Genomic DNA, 19,479 nt, shown 5'->3' with positions numbered 1-19,479 from the left:
AATCCCCAATTAGTGAAATACACATTTGACTGCATTTTTGGACATGCACTTACCTCTGATCCATAGTCCTCAATAGGTTCCAAAGTACTATCTTAAAGAAGAGCAGATATGTTTTCTTTTGGTGTCCTGACCAATGTTTATCCCTCAACTAATATTAGAAATTTTTCAAAGATTGCTTAGTCATTTCATTCATCCATGGAGTGTCGACATCGCTGGCTCAGCCAGCATTTATTACCCATTCCTTATTTCTCTGGAATTGAATTACTTGCTAGGCCCTGTCAGAGGTCAGTAAACAGACAATCATGTAGCTGTAGGTCTGGAGTGACACATGGTTATACCAGGTAAAAATGTGAGATTTCCTTCCCAAAGGATACTACTGAACCAGGTGTTTTACTGTTTGTAGAAGCTGCCTCACTTATACAGGTATTTGCTCCTGAGGTCCCTTTTAAATGTTTAAATTTAAAGACTACACAATTTAGTTCTGAGATCATGAAAAACAACATCTTGGTGTAAAACAGCATTTGTCATTTTTTCAAGGTGAAACTCTTTTTTTACCCCTTTATTCTGATGGGTGGAGAAGTATGTCTACATAAAAGAATAACACTTTTGTTCCTCCTATTCTTGTGTAATACATTTCCAGATCAGAGAATTGTGAATATTTTATTTTGCTCACTGATGTTGTGAAAAGGTGTGTTTGATTTCCATTATGTGTCTATTTTAAGCAGCACAGCTTTTGAGAAGAATTTTCTGTATTGTATTAACAAATGTGAATTATTAGTTCTTCAGTGAAACATCTTTGTGAATATTCTATGATGCTAAATTCCAGCTGACCTTTGTGATGGTATTGCATTGTTTAAGATGTAAAATATGTTGAACAGCGAAATAGATGAACTTCGTCCATCTTTTTGTTAAGTGATAGATGGCAACACCCTTTGAAGCAATAATTTCCCTTTTTGTTACTGCTGTTGTGGTTTGAACAAATTATTTCACATGCTGAAATGAGAAGTAAGGGCTGTGATCAGAAATCATTTCTTGACATGCTCCTTCTTTGCTCAGAAGTTTAAGAGCTCACACAACATTCCAAGTTTGGAGGGTCATAATGAGCTCAGCAAGCATCAGACTTCACAAAGTAGTCATAGAGAAGTACAGCATGGAAGCAAATCCTTCAACTTGTCTGAACTAACCAAATATTCTAATTAATCGAATCCCATTTGCCAGCATTTGGCCCATATCGCTCTAAAACCTTCCCATTCATTTACGTATCCAAATGTTTTTTAAATGTTGTTATTTTACCAGCCTCCATCACATCTTCTGGCATCTCATTCCATGCATGCACCACCCTCTGTGTAAAAACGTTGCTCCTGAGGTCCCTTTTAAATCTTTTTCCTCTCGCCATAAACCTATGCCCTGTAGTTTTGGATTCCCTATCCTGGGGAAAAGACACTAGAAAATATATCTACAATCAAGTTGATTTTAGATTGCAGTTTTAGTCCGTGTTTAGGAGCTTTTGAGGCACCTTATCAGGCTGTATTTTGGGGCCCCCACAAAGATAGGCAGTCCGGCTGGCCATTAATTCAGTATCCATTATTCCTCCAGCAGCAGCTGGTTTAGGTCCCTGAAGGTGTGCAGTGGTAGCCAACACTATGAACAGGCCAAGTGCTCTTCCATTCTTGTCTCATAATCCCATTGGGCAAGGCAGATCTCAGAATGACATGTGGCTGGAAAGATCACTTTTTTTGTTTTTTTTTAAAAATGCTCATTTAGTATAAATCACACAACACCAGGTTATAGTCCAACAGGTTTAATTGGAAGCACTAGCTTTCGGAACGCCGCTCCTTCATCAGGTGGTTGTGGAGGACACAATTGTAAGGCACAGAATTTATAGTAAAAGTTTACAGTGTGATGTAACTGAAATTATATATTGTAAAATACCTTGATTGTCTGTTGAGTCTTTCATTTGTTTGGATACCATGATAGTTTCACCTCTTTCATGTGTAAATCACAAAACCTTTTTTTAAAAGTTGCATTCTCAGGTTAACTGTAACAATTAGTTAACAATTGTTAACAATTAAAGCCTAACACCCATATGCCACTAATTTGAAAGCCTAACGCTAAAATATTTAATTTAAAACAATAGATGGATTCTCTGCCTCTTCACCTCCCAGATCAGTGGCATGGTAGTTGATTCCAGTTTCTTCATTAAGGATGTAAAGAAATTGGAGAGGGTGCCTTGATCTTGAAGCACCTTAACTGTTATAAAACAAAGAATTGCGGATGCTGGAAATCTGAAACAAAAACAGAAATTCCTGGAGACACTCGACAGGTCTGGCAGTATCTGTGGACAGAAAGCAGAGTTAATGTTTGCCATCTAGTAGCAGTTCTTCAGAACTGTTACCCACTGTTGCTTAACTTCCACTGCAGTCCCTTTATTGTTCTGAAACTGGGTAGTCTCTCATTAGTCTTCCAGCATTGTGAATTAAAGGTGTCCCTAGGAAACGTCTAAAAAAAAAGACATGATTCAGGATGGGTTTAATGCAACAATAATTGCATTATAGAGGCAGAAATTTGTTCATATGACAGAGGTAAGGTCAGGCATCAGAAGAAGGCATTGTGTAAAAACTTTTTTGGATTTCAGAAGAAAATGGGAGAAGATAATACTTTAAATCAAGGAAACAGTGTAAGATGATGCTTACAGTTTTAAAAACAAGTTACTGAAACACTTTTGGTGAGTTGCATCAACCATGTTCTGCAGGAATTGGGGCACCTAAATTGGGAACAGATATTTTCAGGGAAATGCACAACAGAAATGTGGAGGTTATTTAGGGAGCACTTGCTGATAGTGCTGGATAGGTTTGTCCCACTGAGGCAAGGCGGGGATGGTAGGGTGAAAGAACCTTGGGTGACAAGGGATGTGGAACATCTAGTCAAGAGGAAGAAGGAATCTTACTTAAGGTTGAGGATGCAAGGATCAGACAGGACCCTAGAGGGTTACAAGGTAGCCAGGAAGGAACTGAAGAATGGACTTAATAGAAGGGGACATGAAAAAGCTTTAGTGGGTAGATTTAAGGAAAAGCCTAAGACATTCTACACTTATGTGAGGAACAAGAGGATGACCAGAGTGAGGTAAGGCTAATCAGGGATATTGGAGGGAAGTTGTGCCTGGAGTCAGAGGAGGTAGGGGAGGTCCTGAATGAATACTTTACTTGGGTATTCACTACTGAGAGAGACATTGACGTTTGTGAGGAGAGCATGAAACAGGCTGATATCCTCAAACAGGTTGATGTTAAGAAGGAGGATGCACTGGAAATTTTGAAAGATATAAGGATTGATAAGTTCCTCGGACAGATGGAATATACCCGAAGTTATTGCAGGTAGTATGGGAAGAGATTGCTGCAGCTTTGACAATGATGTTTGCATCCTCACTATCTACTGAAGTAGTGCCAGCTGATTGGAGGTTGTAAAATGTTAGTCTCTTGTTCAAGAAAGGGCATAGGGTTAATTCTGGGAATTTCAGACCAGTCAGTCTTATGTCTATTGTTGGCAAATTATTGGAGAGGATTCTGAGGGGCAGGATTTATGATTATTTAGAAAACCATAGCTTGTTTAGAGAGAGTCAGCATGGCTTTGTGAGGGGCAGATCATGCCTCAAAAACCTTATTGAATTATTTGAGGATGTGACAAAACACATTGATGAAGGTAGAGCAGTGGACGTGATATACATGGATGTTAGCAAGGTGTTTGACAATGTTCCACATGGTAGGCTCATTCAGTAAGTAAGAGAGCAGGGGATACAGGGAAATTTGGCTGTCTGGATACAGGGTTGGCTGGGCCAGAGAAGACACAGGTTGGTATGAGATCGGAAAGTATTCAGCCTAGAGCTCGGTGACCCATGATGTTCTGTAGGGATCTGTTCTGGGACCTCTGCTCTTTGTAATTATTATAAATGACTTGGATGAGGAAGTGGAAGAACGGGTTAGTAAGTTTGCCGATGACATGAAGGTTGTTGGTGTGGTGGATAATGTGGAGGGCCTATGGTGTGTTGGCTTTCATTAGCAAGAGGATTGAATTTAAAAGCCACGAGGTTATGCTGCAGCTCTATAGAGCCCTGGTTAGATCACACTTGGAATATTGTGTTCAGTTCTGGTCACCTCGTTATAGGAAGGTTGTGGAAGTTTTAGAGAGGGTGCAGAGGAGATTTAACAGGATGCTGCCTTGACTGGAGACGTATGAAGCAAGGCTTTTCTCACTGGATTGAAGCAGGGGAAGAGGTGACTTGATTGAGGTATTCAAGATAATGAGAGGCATAGATAGAGTGAATAGTCAGAGACTTTTTCCCAGGGCAGAAATGGCTATTAAATGAGGTCATAATTTTAAGGTGATCAGAGGAAGGTTTAGAGGAGATGTCAGAGGTTGGTTCTTTACACAGAGAGTGATGCGTGAATGGAATACACTACCAGCGGTGGTAGTAGAGTCAAATACATTAGGAGCATTTAAGCGACTCTTGGATAGTCACATGGATGATAGCAAAATGAAGGATGTGTAGGTTAGTCTGATCTTAGAGTAGAATAAAAGGTTGGCACAACATCGATGACTGAAGAGCCTGTACTGTGCTGCACTGTTCTATGTTCCAGATTGCCTTATTCAAAGAGCAAGGAGTAATTCCAGGCAGAACGGCACTGCTAATGTGTACTCCAGATAATTTTGTCCAGTGAAAACCCACTGATTGATTTTTCAATCAGGACTAGTTCATACAATCATAAAATTCTTCCAGTTGTAAGCAGATCATTCATCTCATTCTGCCCACACCAAGCCTCTGAAGGGGATCCCAGTCATACCCACCTTTACAAATAACCCTGCATTTCCCGTGGCTAAATGACCTAGCCTGCACATCCCAGGAAACTATGTGCAATTTAGCGTGGCCAATCCACCTAACCCCCACATCTTTGGACTGTTGGAGGAAACTAGAGCACCAAGAGGAAACACACACAGACATGGGGAGAATGTGAAAACTCCACACAGATAGTTGCCCGTAGAATTGCACCTGTCCCTGGCACTGTGAGGCAACAGTGCAAACCACTGATCTACCATGATGCTCCAGCATAGCAACAACTACTTGGTTGCTTCTGATTTGGGTGTTTACAGCCTTGGGCATGGACAATACCTCAGAAATATCCAGCCTGCAAGAGAAAGCATACATCTTTCCCCCTCCCTTCAATATGGAGAATTAAAAGAAAATCCCAAGGAGCTAGCTACTCTCCCTCACCTTTCCAAGTATCTGCAAGTTTCCCATTCAAGAGAAATTTGGAAAAATGCCTTTAGAGACACAGCAGGGTGAATCCTCAAACAGTGACTGAAAGACTGAGAATTTGTGTATTGACAACCTCGCATCATACGCAAAGAAGCAGAAGGAGTCAAATGTGAGCCAAAGAAAAACTCATCAATGTCTGAGCTAGATTAGTGCTACTCAGTTATTTTTCTTTCCCACCCATAATATTTCTGGCATCTCTTTCTGAGTTAGCTTGTAAATGTGTGGGGAATTTTAAGAAAGCAGTAGAGTTTATGCTAAAAAGTTAGAGATTAGTGATTTAACTATTTTATTTTTGCATCAGTTTCAAAAATCAGTTTGCTTACAACAAATAGCTATTTTCTTGCTAATGGGGAAAGAAAACCCAGTGTGTATCTTCTTTTAAACCCTCAATTAGTCAGTTATGTGAATTTGGTAATTCGTGGATTTAATCAAATTTTCAGATTTGGAACTACTTTGGGAATTGTGATGTTTGATTTTTAGAAAAAAGAAATCTTTTGATTTATATATAAAATATGGATTTATATATAAAATCTCAGCCATGCGTCTACCTGCCTTTTTGTCTCTTCATGGAATGTCATTCTTTGTCCAAATCCTGGAACTTTAAAGTAACCTTGAAGGAACTTCAGGCAAAAAAAGTGGTGTCAAGCGATGCACATTCATTAGTAGTAGGCTCCACTGTCCCACGCTCTCATTGGAGAAATACAACTGGTGGTGGGTTTAACTTGATGGTCACCACACATGCGGCAAGGGTGAAGTCAAGGAGGTGAGACCTTCACCGTGACCTCAGCCAGCATGGGAATTGCCTCCATGCTGTTCACACCATTCTGCATCACAAATCAGGCCAAAGTGGGTACTGCAGATGCTGGATATTAGAGTCAAGCTGAGAGTAGTGCTGGAAAACCACAGCAAGTCAGGCAGCATCCGAGGAGCAGAAAAATCGATGTTTTGGGCAAAAGCCCTTCATCAGGGTTGAGGCTGGGAGCCTCGGGGATGGAGAGATAAATGGGAGGAGGATGGGGCTGGGGAGAAGGTAGCTAAGAGTGTAATAGGTAAATGGAGGTGAGGGTAAAGGTGATAGGTCTGAGGGGAGGGTGGAGTGGATAAATGGAAAAGAAGATTGACAGGTGGGACAGGTCATGAGGATGGTGCTGAGCTGGAGGGTTGGAACTGGGATAAGGTAGGCGGAGGGGAAATGAGGAAACTGGTGAAGTCCACATTGATGCCATGGGGTTGGAGGGTCCCAAGATAAAAGATGTAGCGTTCTTCCTCCAGGCATTGGGTGGAAAGGGAGTGGCAATGGAGCAAGCCCAGGACCTTCATGTCCACGACAGAGTGGGAGGTGCAGTTGAAATATTCGGCCACAGAGTGGTGGGGTTGATTGGTGCGGGTGTCCCAGAGATTTTTTCTGAAGCACTCTGCGAGTAGGCATTCAGTCTCCCCAATGTAGAGGAGACTGCATTGGGAGCAACGGTTGCAATAAATGACATTGGTGGATGTGCAAGTGAAGCTTTGATAGATGTGGAAGGTTCCTTTGGAGCCTTGGATGGAGGTGAGGGGGCAGGTGTGGGCGCAGGTTTTGTAATTCCTGTGGTGGCAGGGGAAGGTGCCGGGAGGGGAGGGTAGGTTGTTAGAGAGTGTGGACCTGACCAGATAGACGCGGAGGTAACGGTATATACATAAAGTAGATAGGGGTGGGGAAGGAAATATATCTCTGGCGGTGGGGTCCGTTTGTAGGTGGCAGAAATGTCAGTGGATGATGCGATGTATACGGAGGTTGGTGGGGTAGAAGGTGAGAACCAGGGGGTTCTGTCCTTGTTGTGATTGGATGGGTGGAGGTGTGAGGCATGAATGAGATGCATTGGAGGGCATCTTCAATCACATGGGTGGGGAAATCTCAGTCTTTAAAGAAGGGGGCCATCTGGTGTGTTCTGTGGTGGGACTGGTCCTCCTGGGAGCAGATGCAGCAGAGGTGGAGGAATTGGATATGGGGATGGCATTTTTGCAGGAGGTAGGGTGGGAGGAGGTGTAATCCAGGTCACTGTGGGAGTTGCTGAGTTTGTAGAAAATGTCCGTGTTGAGTCGGTCACCGTTGATGGAGATGGAGAGGTCCAGGAAGGGGAAAGAGGTGTCAGAGATGGTCCAGGTGAATTTAAGGTCAGGGTAGGATGTGTTGGTGAAGTTGATGAACAGTTCAACCTCCTCGTGGGAGCACGAGGTGGTGCCAATGCAGTCATCAATGTAGTGGAGGAAAAGGTGGGGAGTGGTACCAGTGTAACTCCAAAAGATGGACTGTTCTACGTAGCTGACCGACAGACATAGCTGGGTCCATGTGGGTACCTATGGCTACCCCTTTTGTCTGGAGGAAGCGGGAGGATTTGAAGGAGAAATTATTGAGGGTGTGAACCAGTTCAGCCAAATGACTAAGAGTGTCAGTGGAAGGATACAGGAGGGGATGTTGGGAGAGGAAGAAATGGAGATCTTGGAGGCCATGGTCATGGCAGATGGAAGTGTAGAGGAACTGGATGTCCATGGTGAAGATGAGGCATTGGGGGCCAGGGAATCGGAATTCTTGGAGAAGTTGGAGGGCATGAGTGGTGTCCTGAATGTATATTGGGAGTTCCTAGACCGGGGGAAGACGATGAGTCGGCCGGGGTAGTCAGGCTTGTGGAACTTGGGTAAGAGGTAGAATCAGGCGGTGTGTGGTTCCTGAACTATGAGGTTGTGGGTGGGAGTTTCCCTGAGATGGGGAGGTTGTGTATGGTCTGGGAGATAATGGTTTGATGATGGGGGGGGTGAGGTCATGGTCAAGGGGGCGATAGGAGGAGGTGTCTTCAAGCTGGCACCTGGTTTCAGCAGTGTAGAGGTCATTGTGCCAAATTGTGCATCACAAATCAGTCATCCAACCAACAAAGCTGACTGACTGACTCTCCTTTCCAACCACTCCTCTTGCCTGAGGTATGGTGACCCACAGGTTAAATTATCACCAGTTGTCTCTCTCTAATGAGAGAGCCAATCTACGTTCCAACATGACTTTCGTGACTTTACCCTTCTTTGCATACAAAAAGAGGAAGCAATGTAATAATGAAATACAAATGAAACAATGTGATAAAATCAAACTCATCCAACTTTCCAAACAAAATTGAAATACCAGCAATGGCATTGTTGAAAATGGGGTTCTATGTGATAACCTTTTTGCCGCTCACACATAATCAGCTGAATGGCTTTCTGCACTAAACATTTTCAATCGATTTATGTGAATTTTTTTTTTAAAAACTCAGTGCAACAAGTACCAGCTTCTGCACAGATTCTGCCAACTATACTTCCAATTTATCAATCCACACATCATTAGTCAAACTTCTAAAACATTGCTCTCCAAAGTCAATCAGATGTGAATGAGACCATCACCTTTTTGGGTGGGCAACTTTGCCTGGTGTTTGATTAAAACCTGAAAAAAAAGCCAAAATGAAAATATATATTGATCCAGACATCTGCTTGATGTCTCATCCTGAAAATTATGTTGTCTAATTTGGACCTAAGTCATGGATACATAAGCCATGCATACATCTTAGGTCATAACAAATGTGCCTCAAATAGTGTCAGAGATATGTGATAGATTCTTGTTGAAAACTGTGGTCCAGAGGATTAGGTCTGATTGTGTGATATCCTCACAAGATATAGTATACAAAGTAATGCAATAGCACATAATCCTGCTCTCTCAGGCAATCTCATGATGAGATGAAGTCATGATGAAATGTTTTTGTTACTCAACAGACTTTGTAAATTTTGCTGGCAACACATCTTGCCGAAGACAATGTACCTCAATTAGAAATCCATGTCTGACCATCTATGGTAAAGAATAAGTTAGCTGATAGCCCAGGAATAGATCCTTCAAAAACACACTTTCCAAAATTCAGAAAATCAGAAATAGATAAATACTGATGCTACTGAGTTTATATCTTGAGTCTTACTGTGTTTTTAAATATAATCCTTTCAGTACAAACTTTCTTTCAAGAACTTTTGAGTTCTAGCAAAAGGCTGAATAGGTTGTTTTTTTTTCCCCTGGAGCATTGAAGACTGCGGGGTGACCCTATAGAGGTTTATAAGATCATGAGCAGCACAGATGAGGTGAATAGACAAGGTCTTTTCCCAGGATGGAAGAATCAAGAACAAAAGGGCATAACAGAGACATAGAGTTGTGCAACACAGAAACAGGCCCTTTGGCCCAAATTGTCCATACTGACCAGAGATCCTGAATTAATCTAGTCCCATTTGCTAACATTTGGCCAATATCCCTCTAAATCCTTCCTATTCATATACCCATCCAGATGCCTTCTAAATGTACCAGCCTCCACCACTTCCTCTGGTAGTTCATTCCACATATGCACCTCCAACTGCATGAAAACATTGCCCTTTAGATCTCTCTCACATCTCACCTTAAACCTATACCATCTGGATTTGGACTCCCCTACTTTGGATAAAAAAACCTTGGCTATTCATCCTATCAATGTCCCTCATGATTTTATGAACCTCCATAACCTCTAACTCTCCAACGAAAATAGCCCCATCCTTTTTAGATTAGATTACTTTACAGTGTGGAAACAGGCCCTTCGGCCCAACAATTCCACACCGACCCGCCGAAGCGTAACCCACCCATACCCCTACATTTACCCCTTACCTAATTCCTGGGCAATTTAGCATGGCCAATTCACCTGACCTGCACATCTTTGGACTGTGGGAGGAAACCGGAGCACCCGGAGGAAACCCACGCAGACACGGGGAGAACGTGCAAACTCCACACAGTCAGTCGCCTGAGGCAGGAATTGAACCCGGATCTCTGACGCTGCGAGGCAGCAGTGCTAACCACTGTGCCATCCTATACCGCCTCTCCTTATAGCTCAAGCATTCCAAACACTTCAACATCCTTGTAAATCTTTTCTGCATCCTTTTAAGTTTAACAACATCTTTCCTATAGCAAACAACCGTAACTGAATGCAAAATTACAAAAGTGGCCGAACCAATGTCCTGTGCAGCCACAACATGACCTCCTAATTGCTATACTCAATGCACTGACCAATAAAGGCAAATGTACCAAGCACCTTCTTCACTACCTGTGACTCCACCTTCAAGGAACTATGAACCTCCAACCCAAGGTCTCGTTGTTTGGCAATGCTCCCTAGGACCTTACTGTTAAGTGTAGAAGTCCTGCCCTGATTTGCCTTTCCAAAATGTTACAATTTATCTAAATTAACTCCAGCTGACACTTCTCAGCCCATCGATCCACCTGATCAAGCTCCCGTTGTACTCTGAGGTAACTCTTGCCTGTACATGACGCTGGCAAAATACTAACCATACCTTCTTCATTCACATCCAAATGTAATGTAAATGATGAAAAGCAGTCACCCCAGTACTGACCCTTGCTGTACACCACAAGTCACAGGCCTCCAGTCTGAAAAACTACCCTCCCCCACCACCCTCTGTCTCCTATCCTCAAGCCAATTTTATATCTAAATAGCTGGCTCTCCCTAGATTCCATATGATCTAAACTTACCAGCTAGTCTACCATGCGGAACCTTGTTGAACACCTCACTGAAGTCCATATAGACAATGTCCATCTCTCTGCCTTCATCAACCTTCTTTGTTACTTCTTCAAAAAATTCAATCAAGTTCGTGAGACATGATTTCCCATGCATAAAGCCATGTTAACTCTCCCTAATCAGTCTTTGCATTCCTAAATGATGTAAATCCTTACCCTCAGGATCCCCTCCAACAACTTAACTACCACTGATGTCAGGCTAACCAGTCGAGAGTTCTCTTGCTTTTCCTTACCACCTTTCTTAAATAGTGGCACCACGTTAGCCAACCTCCAGTCTTCTGGCAGCTCATCTGTGGCTATCCATGATAGAAACATCTCGGCAAGGGGCCCAGCAAACACTTCCCGAGCTTCCCACAGAGTTCTGAGATACACCTGATCAGATCCTGGGGATTTATCCACTTTTATGCATTTTAAAACACCTAATACCATCGCTCTGTCATTTGGACACTTTTCAACATACCATTACTTATTTCTCCAAATTCTTTATCTTCCATGTCCTTCCCCACAGTGAAATATTTATTTATTAAGTTTAAGGTGAGGGGAAAACGTTTAAAAGGGACCTGAGGGGCAATTTTTTCACACAGAGGGTGGTGCGTGCATGGAATGAGCTGCCAGAGGAAATAAAAAATGTAGGTACAAATAGAACACTTAAAAGAACTTTGGACAGGGGCATGATGAGGAAAGGTTTAGAGGAATATGGGCCAAATGCAGGCAAATGAAACTAATTCAGCTGAGGATACCTGGTCAGCATGGATGAGTTAAACCGAAAGGTCTGTTTTCGTGATGTATGATTCCATGACTCTATGTTAACCATCTCTTAGCCCTACCTCCAATGTCCATGACAGTAATTCTTCACCTTCAGATAAATGCAGCTCACTGTCAAGGTCCGGGGGTCATTCTCCCATTCATTAATGCACTCAGAGCCAGAAATGCCATTACAGTGTCAGGGTCATCTATGAACTGGTCCTGACCTGCGAAGCATGTGCTGCTCTGAAGTGAAGGAAGTTAGTCACGATCTTGAAAGTATTTCTTTTTTAATTTTAGGAACTCTCACTGGAGAACTGGACAGAACTGCTCCAGAGCTGAGCAGATGGGAAATGGCCAAATGTCTTGTCTCTACACATCAGCAAATAAAGGGAACACCGGTATCTGTTACAGTATTGTTCAACCTTTTGAACAAAGAATCATATTAATGACGCAAAAGAGTGAATAATTAAAGGTGGGGATCACATAGCAACTTGTTAAAAAGCTGAGTGCATGCCCCAGAGGTGAGGTCACAGATGCAAAATAATATAAAACACTCCTCTCATCACCCCACCCTAAACCGAGGCAGATAGGTACAAGTAAGTACTGATTCATCAGCAGTTAGTGCTGACTGTGGGTAGTGAACAGGCTCTGAGCACTCAGTCAAACTGCAAGTAGAACAAAAGGTAAGATGGGCATTGCATATTTCTTCATATTAAAAAGGATTAGCAAAATCATTTTCTTCTTCTAACTCTCACGTCCGAATCAAAAAATGCAATAATGTGATAATTCCAGGTTCTACGCAGCAATGTAAAATCCACAATGCTTTGCCTCAGACTAAGAATGCAGTCTTTGTTTTGTTGGCGGGCTGGGATTAACTGCATTCCCTCAAGATATATCTATTGAATTCAGCAATTCTTCTGTTGCTCATTCCAAAAATTGTTTATGTAAGACAAGAAGCAAAAACTACTGAGTAGTTTGTGGAATTTGAGGGGTTTCAAGAACGCGTGTGCTTCAGAAGCATAGGAATGTTGATGTGTGTTGTAAATTTGAAGCTCAGTGATTTATCTCCAGAACTTAAAAAAAACTACATTTATTTAATTCTCTTCAATAACAATCTTTTCAAAGATACTCTATTCTTGCAAACAATATTTGCTAATCGCAGTTAAGATGTGTGTCGGAAGTCTTTAAGAGTCACAAGACTGTTTGAGAACCTGTTTATTTTTTTAAAAAGGAAATCCTTAACTTTCTGGGTAAAATTATGGTGGAATATAAAAGCATGGGAATAGTGGTATGTCTTTATAAAGTACAGATTAGATCCTAGCAGCTGAATAGATCTTTGGATGGCAAGTGTAGAACAGGTCGCTGTCAACAACAGATGGCTCAATCTTGGTTCTAGCTGGAATGGATTTGGGATCTGTCCCATTGCTCTACCTGTAGGGGGTATCAAATGCTGAGGCTTGGATTCAGAAAACTAAAGAGCAAAACCCATCTCTGGTATTATGCTCAATCTGGAAACCACACTTTGGAAAAGGCATCAAGGCATGAGAGACAATGCAGAAGACACTTAGCTGAGATTAGGGGCTTCTATGGAAAAACCTAGGAGCAAAATTTTTAATAAAAGGGAAACTTTAATAGAGGTATTTAAAATCCTGAATGGCTTGGAGTAAATAAGCAAAAACAAACTCCAATGTCCACAGTGCCAATAACCAGAGGTTAGAGATCGAGACTAATGGGCAGGGGTGATATGAAAATTTCTTCTAAACAGCAATTTGGTTTAATCTGGAACATATTCCATAAAGATGGAAGAGCATTCAATTATAACTTCCAAACCATTATTATTTTCAAGACAAAAAAATTTACAAGACTACAATGAAAGAGCAAGACAGTGTTCTAACCTTGAAGAGATGGTACACAGATAACGGATCAAGTGGCCATCTTATGTGGCTTATCATTTTAAATTTTATCACGCATTGATTACTTGCCTTTATTTATCAGAGTATTGAGTATAGGAGTTGGGGGGATGGGGTCATTTTACAGGGCATTGGTTAGGCCCCTATTGGAATGCTGCATACAGTTCTGGTCTCCCTTCTACAGGAAGGATGTTTCAAAACTTGAAAGGATTCAGAAATGACTTACAAGGATGTTGCCAGGGTTGCAGGGTTTGAGCGATTGGGAGAGGCTGAATAGACTGCGGCTATTTTGCCTGGAGCATTGGAGGCTGAGGGGTGACCTCATAGACGTTTATAAACGTCTATATAGTGATAAACGGCTCCATTTCGGAATGGCAGGCAGTGACCAGTGGGGTACCGCAGGGATCAATACTGGGACCGCACCTTTTTACAATATATGTTAATGATATAGAAGATGGTATTAGTAATAATATTAGCAAATTTGCTGATGATACTAAGCTGGGTGGTAGGATGAAATGTGATGAGGATGTTAGGAGATTACAGGGTGACCTGGGCAAGTTAGGTGAGTGGTCAGATGCATGGCAGATGCAGTTTAATGTGAATAAATGTATGGGTATCCACTTTGGTAGCAAGAACAGGAAGGCAGATTACTACCTAAATGGAATCAATTTAGGTAAAGGGGCAGTACAGAGAGATCTGGGTGTTCTTGTACACCAGTCAATGAAGGTAAGCATGCAGGTACAGCAGATAGTGAAGAAGGCTAATAGCATACTGGCCTTCATAACAAGAGGGATTGAGTATAGAAGCAAAGAGGTTCTTCTGCAGCTGTACGGGGCCCTGGTGAGACCACACCTGGAGTACTGTGTGCAGTTCTGGTCTCCAAATTTGAGGAAAGACATTCTGGCTATTGAGGGAGTGCAGCGTAGGTTCACGAGGTCAAATCCTGGAATGGAGGGATTACCTTACACTGAAAGACTGGAGCGACTGGGCTTGTATACCCTTGAGTTTAGAAGACTGAGAGGGGATCTGATTGAGACATATAAGATTATTAAAGGATTGGACACTCTGGAGGCGGGAAATTTGTTTCCGCAGATGGGTGAGTGCCGAACCAGAGGACACAGCTTAAAAATACGGGGTAGACCATTTAGGACAGAGATGAGGAGAAACTTCTTCACCCAGAGAGTGGTGGCTGTGTGGAATGCTCTGCCCCAGAGGGCAATGGAGGCCCAGTCTCTGGATTCATTTAAGAAAGAGTTGGATAGAGCTCTCAAGGATTGTGGAACCAAGGGTTATGGAGATAAGGCAGGAACAGTATACTGATTAAGGATGATCAGCCATGATCATATTGAATGGTGGTGCAAGCTCGAAGGGCAGAATGGCCTACTCCTGCACCTATTGTCTATTGTCTATTGTCTATAAGATCATGAGGGACATGGATAGGATAAATAGACAAGGTCTTTTCCATATGGTGGGGGAGTCCAAAACTAGGGAGCATAGCTTTAAGGTGAGAGGGCAAAGATTTAAAGGGACCTAAGAGGTAAATATTTGACGCAGACGATGGTGTGTGTATGAGTGGGCTGCCAGAGGAACCAGTGGAAGCTGGTGAAATTACAACATTTAAAAGGCATCTGGATGGGTATATGAATAGGAAGAGTTTGGAGTGATTTGGGTCATCGCTGGCAAATGGGACTAGATTAATTTAGGACATCTAGTCGGCATGGACGAGTCAGATCTGCATTTGTGCTGTACAGCTCTATGACTTATGACTGTATTTGATGATGGACTGAATGGCCACCTTCTGTACTTTCTCATTTTAAGATGGTATTATGCTAGATTTTTAAATGGGCACATTTTTCTAACAAGTCAAAATAATATTTCATTTTTGTTGTCTTGTTAAATAACGATGAGCAAAGCTTTACTGTGTCATTCCTTTACAAATATTTTTCATCGCGTCTGTAGAAAATTGTGAGAATTCTGCCCCTCTGTATTCAAAGCTGAGTGTGATAGTAGCATTGCAGTAATGCATTGAAGATGGTGCAAGCCTATGTTAATATGAAGCATCAATATTTATAATGCATTTAATTATTTTTGGAAACTTTGGCCAATACGTAATGCTTGTTAACACGAATGTCGGCGTCTTGGTGACTCATTAATCATGGTATATAAGGGATCGACAACAAGGCCTCTTTTCCCATGACAGTAACTGAATCCTGCTTATTACTTGGTAAAGAACTAAAGATGTTCACATAGTTCCCCGCTCCCCAATTAACAATGTTTACGGAGTGTTAGGTTCATCCCACAAAAGGAGATAGTGCCAGTAATAGGTAAAGAGAGAGAGCTGTTGATTGCTTCGACTGCTGCAAAAAAAAGTTTGTTTCTCGAACCTGAGAAACCCAAGATAGTGGAACTCTCTGACAAGTTCAGGCGAGTTAGGATTTGCTTCTTTGTGTTTGTGAGTGCTTAACTCATTCTTAACTATTCCAGTCATTTCACTGTTTAAACAACTTCAAGAAAATGATTCCTACTTTATTTTTCATTTTGAAACTCTTGTACCTTCTCCTAGTTCGCTTGTTTTATTTTCATTGTAGGGTGAAAACATCTTTGTATTTTGAAAAATTTCATAATAAAGATAGCCTGAGGGTTCTGCTGGGAGTGGCATGAACTCACTCCTCTATAACTGTCATAGATAGGAGGGTGACTTCCCTTGAGAGAAATAAAGAAACAAGATGAAGGGATAGAGCAAACGTATGTTTATTTTGGGCCTGAATGCCCCCAGTTCTGGCTTACAGATGACAGGAAACTGAATCAATTGTGCCTTTAATGTCAGGTAAGGGTGCTGATTTCAGCGTGGGCAATTTTGTCTATTTCTCAAAATGAAAGGACAAACGGTCAGAGATCTTACTCTTGGCCTGTATTTGGTGGCTCTGATGATCCACATGTGGACCCAAGGTGAGGTAAAAATCTAGCTTGACTGCCTTCTTTTCCCACAGCTGAATAAGTTGTTGCTCATTGACATGAGTCATGTCCACCTGGGATAGGTGTCTAAGGTTGCAAAAATGGAACTTAGATGTGTCCTGTCTGCTTAAATCAACAAGACCATCCCAGTAAACAGAGGTCTTCAGCAAGACTGAGGTTGGAAAGGTGTCTGATTGGGGACGGGGGTGGGGAAAGATTGCCAGCTTTGGAAAGGAAGGAAGTAATAATTCAGGATAGTTGTTGCATTTGAAACCTAAGGCAGCGTTTTATCTTTCCCAAGTCATGTCCTTACCCTCCACTCCATCTGAAAGAAAACTTTGGCTTAGTTTGTCCAAAAGACTCATAGCCACCAAAACCAGCAGCCCACCTGTTATTTGGAATCATAACATCAGAAATAGGAACAGGATTAGCTTGCTCCACAAGATCATGGCCAATCTGACTCAGGACTCAACTCCTCTTTATTGTCAGCTTCTCATAGCCCCATTTCCACAATATTGCAAAAAAAATCCATCTATCCCCCTCTCTAAATATTTTCAGAGCTACTGAAAAGAAGTACTTTCTATCCCCACAATCCTCTGGGGTTGAGAATTCATTCGAGGCATTCATTGCCCAGGAGAGAAGAAATTCCTTTGCCTCTCAATTCTGAATAAGTGTCCCTTTTATTCTGTGACTCTTCCCTTGTTCATGATTCTCCCACTAGTTCTAACATTTTCACAACATCCACCCTGCCATCAAAATCTTGCATATTTCAATAAGACCACACATCTAATCTTTGAAACTCTAATGAATATATGCCTGACCTGTTTAGCTATTTGTGATAACTCAATCTTTTCATCCCAGGGAATCAGTCTGACGAATCTCTTTCGAACAACCGCTAATGCTAATTCATCGTTCCTGAAATATTAGAACCAAAATTGTCCACATTATTCCAGATGTGGCCTCACTAACACTCTGTACAGTTTTAACAAGACTTCTCTATTTTTAAACTTCAACGCCTTGGGAATCAAAGTCAAATTTCATTTTTCTTTTTAGTTACGTGCTGCACCTGCATTTTTGCTTCATACATAAAAAACCCAGAATCCTATCCAGTGCATTTTTGGAGTCATTCTCTATTTTAATTATAGTCTGCCTTTTTGTTTCTTCCAACCAAAGTGCAACACCTCATAATTTCTTGCATTGAACGCCATCTTCGAGGAGAGAGTGAGGACTGCAGATGCTGGAGATCAGAGCTGAAAATGTGTTGCTGGAAAAGCGCAGCAAGTCAGGCAGCATCCAAGGAACAGGAGAATCGAGGTTTCAGGCATAAGCCCTTCTTCAGGAATGAGGAAAGGGCTTATGCCCTCATTCCTGAAGAAGGGCTTATGCCCGAAACGTCGATTCTCCTGTTCCTTGGATGCTGCGCTTTTCCAGCAACACATTTTCAGCATTGAACGCCATCTGCCAAGTTTATGCCCACTTACGCAGCATATTTATAACCCCTTGCCAATTCCTCATATCTGCATCATTATAGGCCCTTCCAGCTATTTTATATTATTCGCAAATTTGGATACATTACACTCGGTCACTTGTTCCCAGTCATTAGTATAGCTTGGAAATAATTGAGGTCCTCGGACTGACCCTTCTGACACTCTACCAGTTGTATCTTGCCAGTATGAAAAATATTTGTCATTCTTGACTCTTCTGTGTGTTAAGCAACCCTCAATCCATGCTTAAACATTATTGCTAATACTATGAACTCCTATCTTGTGCAAGAACCTTTTTATGTGGCACCTTATTGATTACCTGCTGGAAATCAAAATAAAATGCATTCTCCTGGTTCCCTTGTACCAAATTTGCTTGATGCCTCCTCAAAGATTGCGAGTAAATTTGTTAAATATAATTTCCCTTTTTCAACCCTATTTGACCCTATTTGATCATATTATGTCAATGTCCTATTGTTTCCTTAATCATGGTCTCCAGTATTCTCCTAATGGCAGCTATTAGACTAATTGGCAAATAATTTCTTGCTTTCTACCTCCCTCCCTTCTTGAATATTACATTAGTGGTTTTCCAATCTGCTTGAATGCTTCTGGATTCTGCAATATTTCAAACAATGTCTCTATTATCTCTGCAGCCTTTAATGATTTAATATACAAAGTGTTTATCTTGCCTATAATACAAACAACCACAAGTTTTTGTTGCCCAATACATTTTTTGGGTGACAGACTGGTTTTAAAACAAGTTTGAGAGTTTTTAATATCATCTGAAATGAGGTGATGCAATGATCTACAGAAAGTGCCTGTCACCAGAACTGGATTTAAATGCATATGCAGCTCCTGCTGGGGAAGATGGTGATATCAGCATGATTTTTAAGGACAGTTTTAAAATATTCTTTGTGGCTTCAATCAATACTATAAGCTGATTCTGAGAGCAGGGGGCCTTTACAATTGGAGCCTTGACTGCAGAATTTTTTCCCTGCTAAGTTTAAGATTCATAGTCAGAACCCACAGGCCATGTATTCACACAGAGCTGTGATTCAGATTCCACTTTGACCGTAGCTGTAATAAAAAAAATACTTTCCAAAATGCCTCATTGTCACAGAGCTGACTACCATTGTAATGTCTAAAACAGGCTTGAGAAGCGAGCCCTGATAACAGCTGCAAGACTGGTTGACTGGATGAAAGGAGAATAGTTTGTAGTCAGGAAACGAACTTCCTTTGCCCCTATAATTGGCTCCCTTCTCATGAAACAGTCAATAATTGGTGATCCAATTCCCCACTGAACATGCAGAGATCATGGTTGTAAGCGAGCTGCCCTTTGGTCCCTGTTGTGCCTCTTTACCCCATTGAGAAACATAAAATCCAGCACATAGCAAGTTTGAGTGTGCAGCCAAGTGGCTTTCCTCAATGTTCACAGAGTGATACAGTACAGAACAGTCCCTTTGATACAATGCATCCATGCTGACC

At 41.7% G+C, this 19,479-nt stretch overlaps 1 protein-coding gene across 2 annotated transcripts in view; it reads left to right on the top strand.

Moving 5' to 3' along the window:
* LOC122540707 (otoancorin-like) overlaps positions 1-19,479 on the top strand; it is a 210,223-nt gene that overhangs the window by 86,903 nt on the left and 103,841 nt on the right. Inside the window, exon 1 of one of the 2 annotated variants that reach the window (XM_043676826.2) lies at positions 12,222-12,331. The exons of the other annotated variant lie outside the window; for it this stretch is intronic. The gene's annotated coding sequence lies outside the window, so the exon portion shown is untranslated. Of the gene's footprint in view, positions 1-12,221; positions 12,332-19,479 lie in introns of those variants that run through there. 2 annotated transcript variants of the gene reach the window in all.

Source organism: Chiloscyllium plagiosum, unplaced genomic scaffold (genome assembly GCF_037043375.1).
Source record: "Chiloscyllium plagiosum isolate Xiang-an unplaced genomic scaffold, Cpla_swu_hap1 HiC_scaffold_29, whole genome shotgun sequence".
In the NCBI taxonomy this organism is placed as follows: domain Eukaryota; kingdom Metazoa; phylum Chordata; class Chondrichthyes; order Orectolobiformes; family Hemiscylliidae; genus Chiloscyllium; species Chiloscyllium plagiosum.
Note: the sequence above shows the minus strand (reverse complement) of the source record. Positions and strands in the feature narration are given on the sequence as shown.